This window comes from Macrotis lagotis, chromosome 4, assembly GCF_037893015.1.
Source record: "Macrotis lagotis isolate mMagLag1 chromosome 4, bilby.v1.9.chrom.fasta, whole genome shotgun sequence".
Taxonomy (NCBI): domain Eukaryota; kingdom Metazoa; phylum Chordata; class Mammalia; order Peramelemorphia; family Peramelidae; genus Macrotis; species Macrotis lagotis.
Window position 1 is genome coordinate 36,463,167 of NC_133661.1, and position 7,935 is coordinate 36,471,101.

At 38.0% G+C, this 7,935-nt stretch overlaps 1 pseudogene; it reads right to left on the reverse strand.

Moving 5' to 3' along the window:
* Positions 1–7,705, reverse strand: part of LOC141520748 (cytochrome P450 2C23-like) — a 30,143-nt pseudogene extending 22,438 nt beyond the window's left edge.
* Between the last annotated feature and the right edge of the window lie 230 nt (positions 7,706–7,935).

A 7,935-nucleotide genomic window follows, 5' to 3' on the forward strand; every position in this document is an offset into this window, starting at 1 on the left:
GTAATACCTAAATTTATATATATATATATATATATATATATATATATCACTGTATAAGTGCCCAATATTCTTTGTTAATAATTGTTAATAATATTTTTTCTCACTAAATTATTTGACTGTCACAAAAATGTTGTTAGCTAGTGCTTTTATTATTCCCATTTGCCAGGTAAGGAAACTGAAAAAGGTGTAGTGATTTGTCAAAGGTCACACAGTTGTTAAATGTCTGAGGTCGACCTCAAAGTCATTCCCCCTGACTCCAGTTTTAGTCCTCTATTCACCAAATTACATCTACCTCTAAATCCTATGATCTTGTTATTCTTTATTTCAAGGAGAAATCAAAGGAATAGCCTGCCTGGCCATTTGGTGAGCTGCTCTAAATAAATCTCATGAACCTTCTTAATCTACCCCAAATTGGCAAATATCTCAAAACTAATTTTTCCAATTCTGTGTGACCCACTGAGGGGTCTAGAAAGCAGAATATTATGTCTTTGTTCCAAAGAAGCTAATATTTGAGTTAACAGGAAATCTAACAGGAAGAGGTAACATAAAAATGATGACAAAGGGATAGCAACGAATACAATCAATGCAATTCAATTCATATTATGTTAATAAAATTCATCAAGAATTTGTTCCATGCTCATTATGAACTAAGTCCTGTGTTAGGCTATAGAGTCATAGATAGCAAGGAAGTAGCTCTTATCCTCAAAAAGCTTGCATTCTAACAGAGAAGGGCTCAGCTAGAGTAAGTGTTCCAGATTGTAATGAAGCAGAACATAGGCAAAGGAAAAGGAAGTAGGGTTTTTCTTTATTTAAGGCAATGGGATTAAGTGACTTGCCCAAGGTCATGCAGAGAGGAAATTATTAAGTGTCTGAGGCCGGATTTGAACTCAGGTACACCTGACTCCAGGGCCAGTAGAAAGTTAGTTTTTTGGTTGAATGAGACTCTTTAATTCTGGCTTCAATGAATAATGGCTTTTATCTTGTTCATCCATTGTGGAGGATAGGCCAGAGTATCTCCAGAGTCAGAGGAAGTTATTGCCCTCAGTGGCTAGCCCGCTTAGCTTTCACTAACTGTCCTCCCAATTCTCCACAGAATCTCCTGAGGCTTTTTAGTGATAATTGCTTTAATTGGCTACATCTATGAACACCACCCTACTTGGGGATCCCAGGCCAAAATCAGACATTTTTCCCCTCCAATTTAAATTTTTTTATGATTTAGTTCAGATGTTTACAAAGAAAACAATGTATCTACCTAATACCTTATCTGAAAAACTAAAGATTTCATAGATGCCATTGTTTTTGAGAGAGAGAGGGAAAGAGAGAGAGAATGAGAAAGAGAGTGTGTGTGTGTGTGTGTGTGTGTTTCTGTGTGTGTGTGTGCATGCGAGCATGTGTGTGTGTGTGTGCTTGTGTGTTGGGAACCTTACTAAGAGATAAGAGCCTATGATACACAGAACCTGTTGCTGAACCTCTGCATGTAGCCACAGATTAAGGACATAGCTATGGTCTTACCTGTGTCCATTGTTTGTTAAGCAGATGAAAGTGTTCATTTAACAAGTTCATCAGATAGAAATTTCTCATCACTGTACTTGAATCGATCACGGAAGAGGACAGAGCAGATCACATTGCATGGGGCACAACCAAGGATGAAGGTGGGATCAGTGGGCTGACCTAATGTGGAAAAGAATTACCTTAGTGCTTAAAAAGTGTTTTTAATTACAAGAAATCCAGTTTGGTGGTCCAGGCTTCTGTTCTGCTTATGACTGGATGTGGTGTTTAGTTCCATTTATAGGGAGTCTAAATAAGCTTATAATACCTGAGTACAAGAAAAAAGGAGGGAATTTTGGGTCCAGCAGAGTGATTGCTGATCAGTGAATCAAGGCAGAGACTTTTAGAATGACTTCCAAAGCAAGAAATATTTAAGATTGGGAAAGAATTGAAAGCCAACCCTTTGTTTTCCTGAGCTCCTCCACCAGGCATTGGGCTTCTTCTTGAACTCTCTCTTCAATGCTTCTCTTCCCCATCCCGAAGTTCCTCAGGGTCATGAGGGAAAATCTTCGGATTTGTTTCCACCTCTCTCCATGACTGAAAACGACTCCTGACAAAGGAGAAGATGACACCAGTTATTCTGACACTGGAAGTAGGGGAAGGACACAGTGTGTGTGATGGTATGGAGTTTCTGGCATAGTTCATTGATCAATTTTAATTTCATTCATTTCAACCAAGGGTGGGATGGCAGCATGGTAGATATCAGGTTGTTCTTGCTTTTATCTTTTTTTCTCAAGAGTAACATGATGTCTAGGAGTTGATGCCATGACATGTAAGTGTGCATTTAAGGGAGGGAGGGTTGTGCAAAGTCACCAGCCTCACTTTCTCCCTGAGAGTCATCTGGATCCAGTGAATATAGATATGGGTCAGGATTTGGATCAAGACACTGAATGCACTATGAGAACTTGGCCTTTTTCAGTTAAGGTCTTTAAGAGGTCTCAATTTGGCTGAAGCAATGCCCATTCTATGATTAAGGATAGGTAAGAAAGAGATGAGGCAACTTTCATCTGGACAAAAAAGAAACCAATTTGGTAGGGGAAGACCCTCAGGATTTATGGACAGAACAAATAATTGCAATTTTTTAATTTTATTTTTTTATTTAGGCAATGGAGTTAAGTGATTTCCCCAAAGCCACAAAGCTAGGTAATTAATTACTGCCTAAGTTCAGAATTGAAGTCAGGCCTCCTGACTTCAGGCTTGGTATTCTATCCACTGAGCAACATAGCTGCCACTGAAATAATTGCTATTTGCATTTACTCTGAATTAATTAAGGTCCAAACAATTATCAATTAAGGATTGTCTTTGGACTTATTGCTAAACAATCAATGAGAGGAAGAGTTCAAACCTTGGTCCTTAATGAACCATGATATCTTGGGAGGTTTCAGTCATTAAAATTTACTTTACTTTAAACTAAGCTCTCACAGTTGTGTGTGAAACTCTATGTGGATAAGAGAGAGAGAGAGAGACAGAGAGAGAGACAGAGAGAGAGACTCAGAGATGGAAGAGACAGAGGGATTGGAGGAAAGGAGGGAGGAGCAATGTTACTCAACTGTCTAGCAATACCTTCTGCTCACAGTGGTACCTACTACATGAAGGTCTTGTGTCAGATATTGGGACTAGAATAAAGGTAAAAAGAAACCAGAAACTGTGCTCCAGAGGTTACATTCTGCTGCACATACTCTGCCATAGCATTTTTTTTTCTGGAATTCATTTTAGCACACTAATTTTACCTTGTCCTCTGGCAAAATCTTCGAATATTGGTATATCTCCTCTCTCCATAAAAGTTTCTCCTTGATCTATTAGAGCTTCTTTCATAATGTCATATCCATGTAGAACCACAACACGCTGGGTTCCAAGATAAAGAGTATAAATGGGGCCGTATTTTTCAGCCAGCTGTGAAATGAATGCCAAGAAATAAGGAGAGCGTCACTGCAAAATTTGAGAAAGAATTCAACCCAGGGGCGGCTAGGTGGCATAGTGGATAAAGCACCGCCCTTGGAGTCAGGAGTACCTGGGTTCAAATCCAGTCTCAGACACTTAATAATTACCTAGCTGTGTGGCCTTGGGCAAGCCACTTAACCCCATTTGCCTTGTCAAACCCCCCCCAAAAAAAAGAATTCAACCCACAGCGACTTTGTAAAATGACATAGGCATATGCACAAATTTGCATCTGTGTATGAATAAGACCAATGTTGTTAGTGAATTCTGGGTATACAAAGCCATAAATTGTGGAATAATAACATACAATGCTCATTCCTTTTAGTTTAATCCTTTGAATTGTTATATGGCCCAGTATTTTTCTTGGTAGAGTTTCAGCATGTGCTCAATTGGTACTTTTCTAGTGTAAAGAGATTGTAAATGCTGGGTTGATGAATCATGGAAGATTTATAGCAGGGCACAGACAACAAAGTCGCACAGGATGAAAACGGGATGCCATCTCCTCAATAAAGCTATCTTTTTTCTCTCATATCAGAAAACATTTGTAATTCTTCTGTCATCAACACTCAATTACAAGTGATCTCTCCAAAGTTACTGATGGGCTCTGAAGACCCAAACTGATGATTTATTTCAATCCATTTTGTTCCAGACCTCAATATTTGACATTTTAAGCTCTCTTCTGCTTTTCTTTAAGTCTCTCTCTCTCTCTCTCTCTCTCTCTCTCTCTCTCTCTCTCTTTCTCTCATTGTCTCTGTCTCTCTTATTCTGTCTCCCTCTTTCTCTCTGTCTCTTTATTCCTCCTACCAGTCTTAATGTTCCTCATTGGTCTCTGTTGCTCAAGCATACTACATATTGGACTGTGGTTTTTCCTATGGTTCCGACAAGATTCATCTTCTCTTTCTGTACTCTCATTTAGTAATTTCATGGACACAATGAAGATAATTCCTTGAGCTCTACATTTTGCTCATCTTTCTCTCTTGAGTATCCACAAGTACCCTAACTTTAAAAGTAAAGCCTCTTATAAATTTCCTTAGTTCTGCCTGAGGTACCACTATAGAAACAGATCTTGGTGTTAGGTTTTCCCTGGTATTAACTGAAATTTCCCAGGTATTCACTTAAAATTCCCAGGGATTCACTTAAAAGTCCTTCTTTTGATACAAAGGAGATACCAAGAAACAAAGAATCAAATGACACAAACTTGCCCTGGGTGATTGTGTTGTCATTGTAGCCTCTTAGCAAAAGCATATGCCAGGTTGAAAAGAAAAACAGCAAATGGATTAATGAATGAAGATAAAGAATGGGCTCAGAGAAATATGAGAAAAATTATGACAACTAATAGAGAATCAAGTGAGCAAATGAAGAACAACTTAAGTAAGAAAAATTTTGTAAAAACAAATCACTGCAAAACTTGAGAAGTGGGATCCACGCACTAAGCATTTAACTTTCCAGGGGATTTATGATGAAATGTGCGACCCATGTGAGGAAAGAAATGAAGCAGACTCAAAGTTCAGAGAGAAATATGTTTATAGAAAAGGATTAAGTGGGTGTTTGTTTTGTTTGGCTGAATATCTGATAAGGGGATTTGATTTTCTTTGGGAAGTGGGAGCCTGGGGCATGAGGCAAAAAGATCTCTTTTCACTAAAAAAAATTGTAAGTAATTGAGTAAAATCCACTGCTCTTCTACTATTTCATTACTTCTCTTGAGCATCATTTCTAAATTAGTAACTTTTCCCCATGATTTACAAAACATGAGTCCTTCTCCTTTGCAGAGAAAACTGGTGTCAAATAAGAAATGATCAGCTTTGCCCCATCTCTGCTGTCATTATTGGTTCACGTATGCCAAACAAGCTTCCTTTCCCTTATTCAATCCTAGTTTTATGCAAAATAAGTTTTTTTTAAAATATCCTGTTTGTTTTCCTCCTTTTCCTAAAACTCATGACATTAGTTTGTGTAGATTGTGCTATGCTCTCAGGTCCATTCTCTTTCTAAGATCTGTCAGTTTCTTTTAAAATAAGATTAAATTGAATCCTTTTGATAATCTAGCATGTTCATATCTCTGTCAAAGAAGGTCATGAAAATAATCTTGTGGCTCTCAGTAATCACTGTGTCCCTATCTTGGTATTTGCAAATACTGTTTCTCTTCATTCTTTTATGGGGGGAAATTGGGGTTAAGTGATTTGCCCAAGGTCACACAGCTAGTGAAAGTCTCATTCCAGATTTGAATTCAGATCCAGCTGACTACAGGCTGGTGCTCCAACAACTGTACTACCCGACTGTCCCCAATTTTTTTGTTGTTGATCTATTCTCAAAATTTACCGAAAAGTGACATAAAACTCATCGACCCTTATTTTGCAAACAATTTTTTTCTCTTTTCGAAATTTGACTTTGGAATGCCTTGAGGCTAATGGCTCCATTAGACTTCAAGATAAAATTAAACAAAGTAAAAATTTCTCCCCCCCCCCGCCCCCACCAAAATGGAGAGAAAAGTACCCAGGAACTTGAGTCATCATGAAATCTCTGGAGCCCATTTTCTACTTGGTTAGTATGACTTTGGTCTCTTCTGGTTCTGCCCTCTACATATCTGGCTTCTTATTCTCAATTAGTATTGCTGGATCATCAATAAGACTCTTTCCTGGTCTCAGGCAGCTAGGTGGTACAGTGGATAGAGCACTGGCCCTAGATTTGGGAGGACCTAAGTTTAAATCTGGCCTGAGACATGTGACAATTGCCAAGCTGTGTGACCTTGGACAACTCACTTAACCCCATTGCCTGAAAGAAATAAAATTTAAAAGTCTTTTTTGGTCTCTCTCTCTCTACTCCCTTGATAATTTCACAAAGTGACATTGCACTCTCTAAGTGACCTCAGCACCTATAACATCAATGAAAATTTCTAAGCAGAAGACTCTCATATTCATTTGACTAATTTTATCATTTTACACTTCACATATTCAGTTGCTTAGAACTGAATTTCTCAACCTGAATATTCCATTGGTATTTTGAATAGAATTTGTCCACAATGCAACACATTTATTTCCCCTCAAAATTACCCTTTCCTGCAAAGTTACTCATTTCCCTAGAAGACAAGCCAGAGGTGCATTTCTCTAGAAGACTTTGCCATCAACCCTGATTGACAGCCATGGATTTATGTTTAGCTTTCTATTTTTAATTATATCAATTTAGCTATGATCATGTCTGGTAGATTCTATCCTCCTATCTCCCACATTTATTCCATCTTGCTTCTTCACATGTTTAATGATCCAATTATAATCCTCACTCTTGACCCTTCCTTAAAATCTTCTAATAGGCTGGCACCAACCTAATGTCCATATTTATTTTATATTACCTTCTTCCTAAAGTTTACATTCTTACCAAATTGCCCTAATAGGTATGTTATCTCCCAACTCCTTACTTTTGCCCAGACTGTCTCCAAGACATCTGCTTTAATGTCATTCCCATCCTAATTCTTCCAATCAGGATCTATTACTACCCCAACTTGAATTTTTTCTGGTCTTACAATTATTACTGCTTTCTCTGTCCTCTAATTACCTTCAACTTACTTATCTATGAATTTGTTGTTTCTCTCGATTTGAAGGTAATCTCCTGAAGAACAAGAAATATTTCCTTACAAGAAAAGATTATTACATTGACTGTCTGTTTCTCTCCCATGTCTGGCACATAGTAGGTTCTAAAGAAGTTCTCATTAGGTGAATTTTTATTTTTTGTTTTTTAATCTTTCATGTCTTTGTATCCCCAGAACCTAGTAAAATGCATTACCAATAAATATTTGATCCTATTGTTGAATTTCTTCTTAGGATGCTGCTACCAAAGTTTTGACAAAACAATCAATGCATGTCTGAAATCATTGCTAATGAGGTAGCACCCATAGAGTACATGACTCACACCATCCCTGACTTAGGACATTAAATCACACTGAGGTTTGATGTAAGTATTCATGTGAAGCCTTTGTGTCTCCCACCAACACCCAAACAGCTAGATATTCAAACCCCAAATTCAGTCCTTTTACCTGTGAGAATGATGCAGTCATGTTCTTGAGATCCAACTGCAGGATGTTGCCAATAAAGGGAAGGGGAGTGGGACCTGGTGGGAGTTTCCCCCTCTTAAATCCATAGTTCCATAAGGACAAGAAAATCAGGAAAAAGACACAAGCCAGGAGGGCAGGACTGGTGAGTCCCAAGGGATCCATTGTCCTGTTGGATGGTCCTACAGATTTCAGAAGAACTATTTCAGATAACAGCCTTTTATATTCAATGGTAGAAAAAAGAGGTGGGAATGTCCAGCCAATAAATGATTAGTCCTTGTGGAAAAACATGATTTGTTTTCCATTAACCTTGATTAGTTTAGCAATCAAGAGGTTATTAAGGAAATGTCTACAGATATGTTGTTTTAGAATCTGTCCCTGACCCTAACCTGGCATTAAATTACATAAGG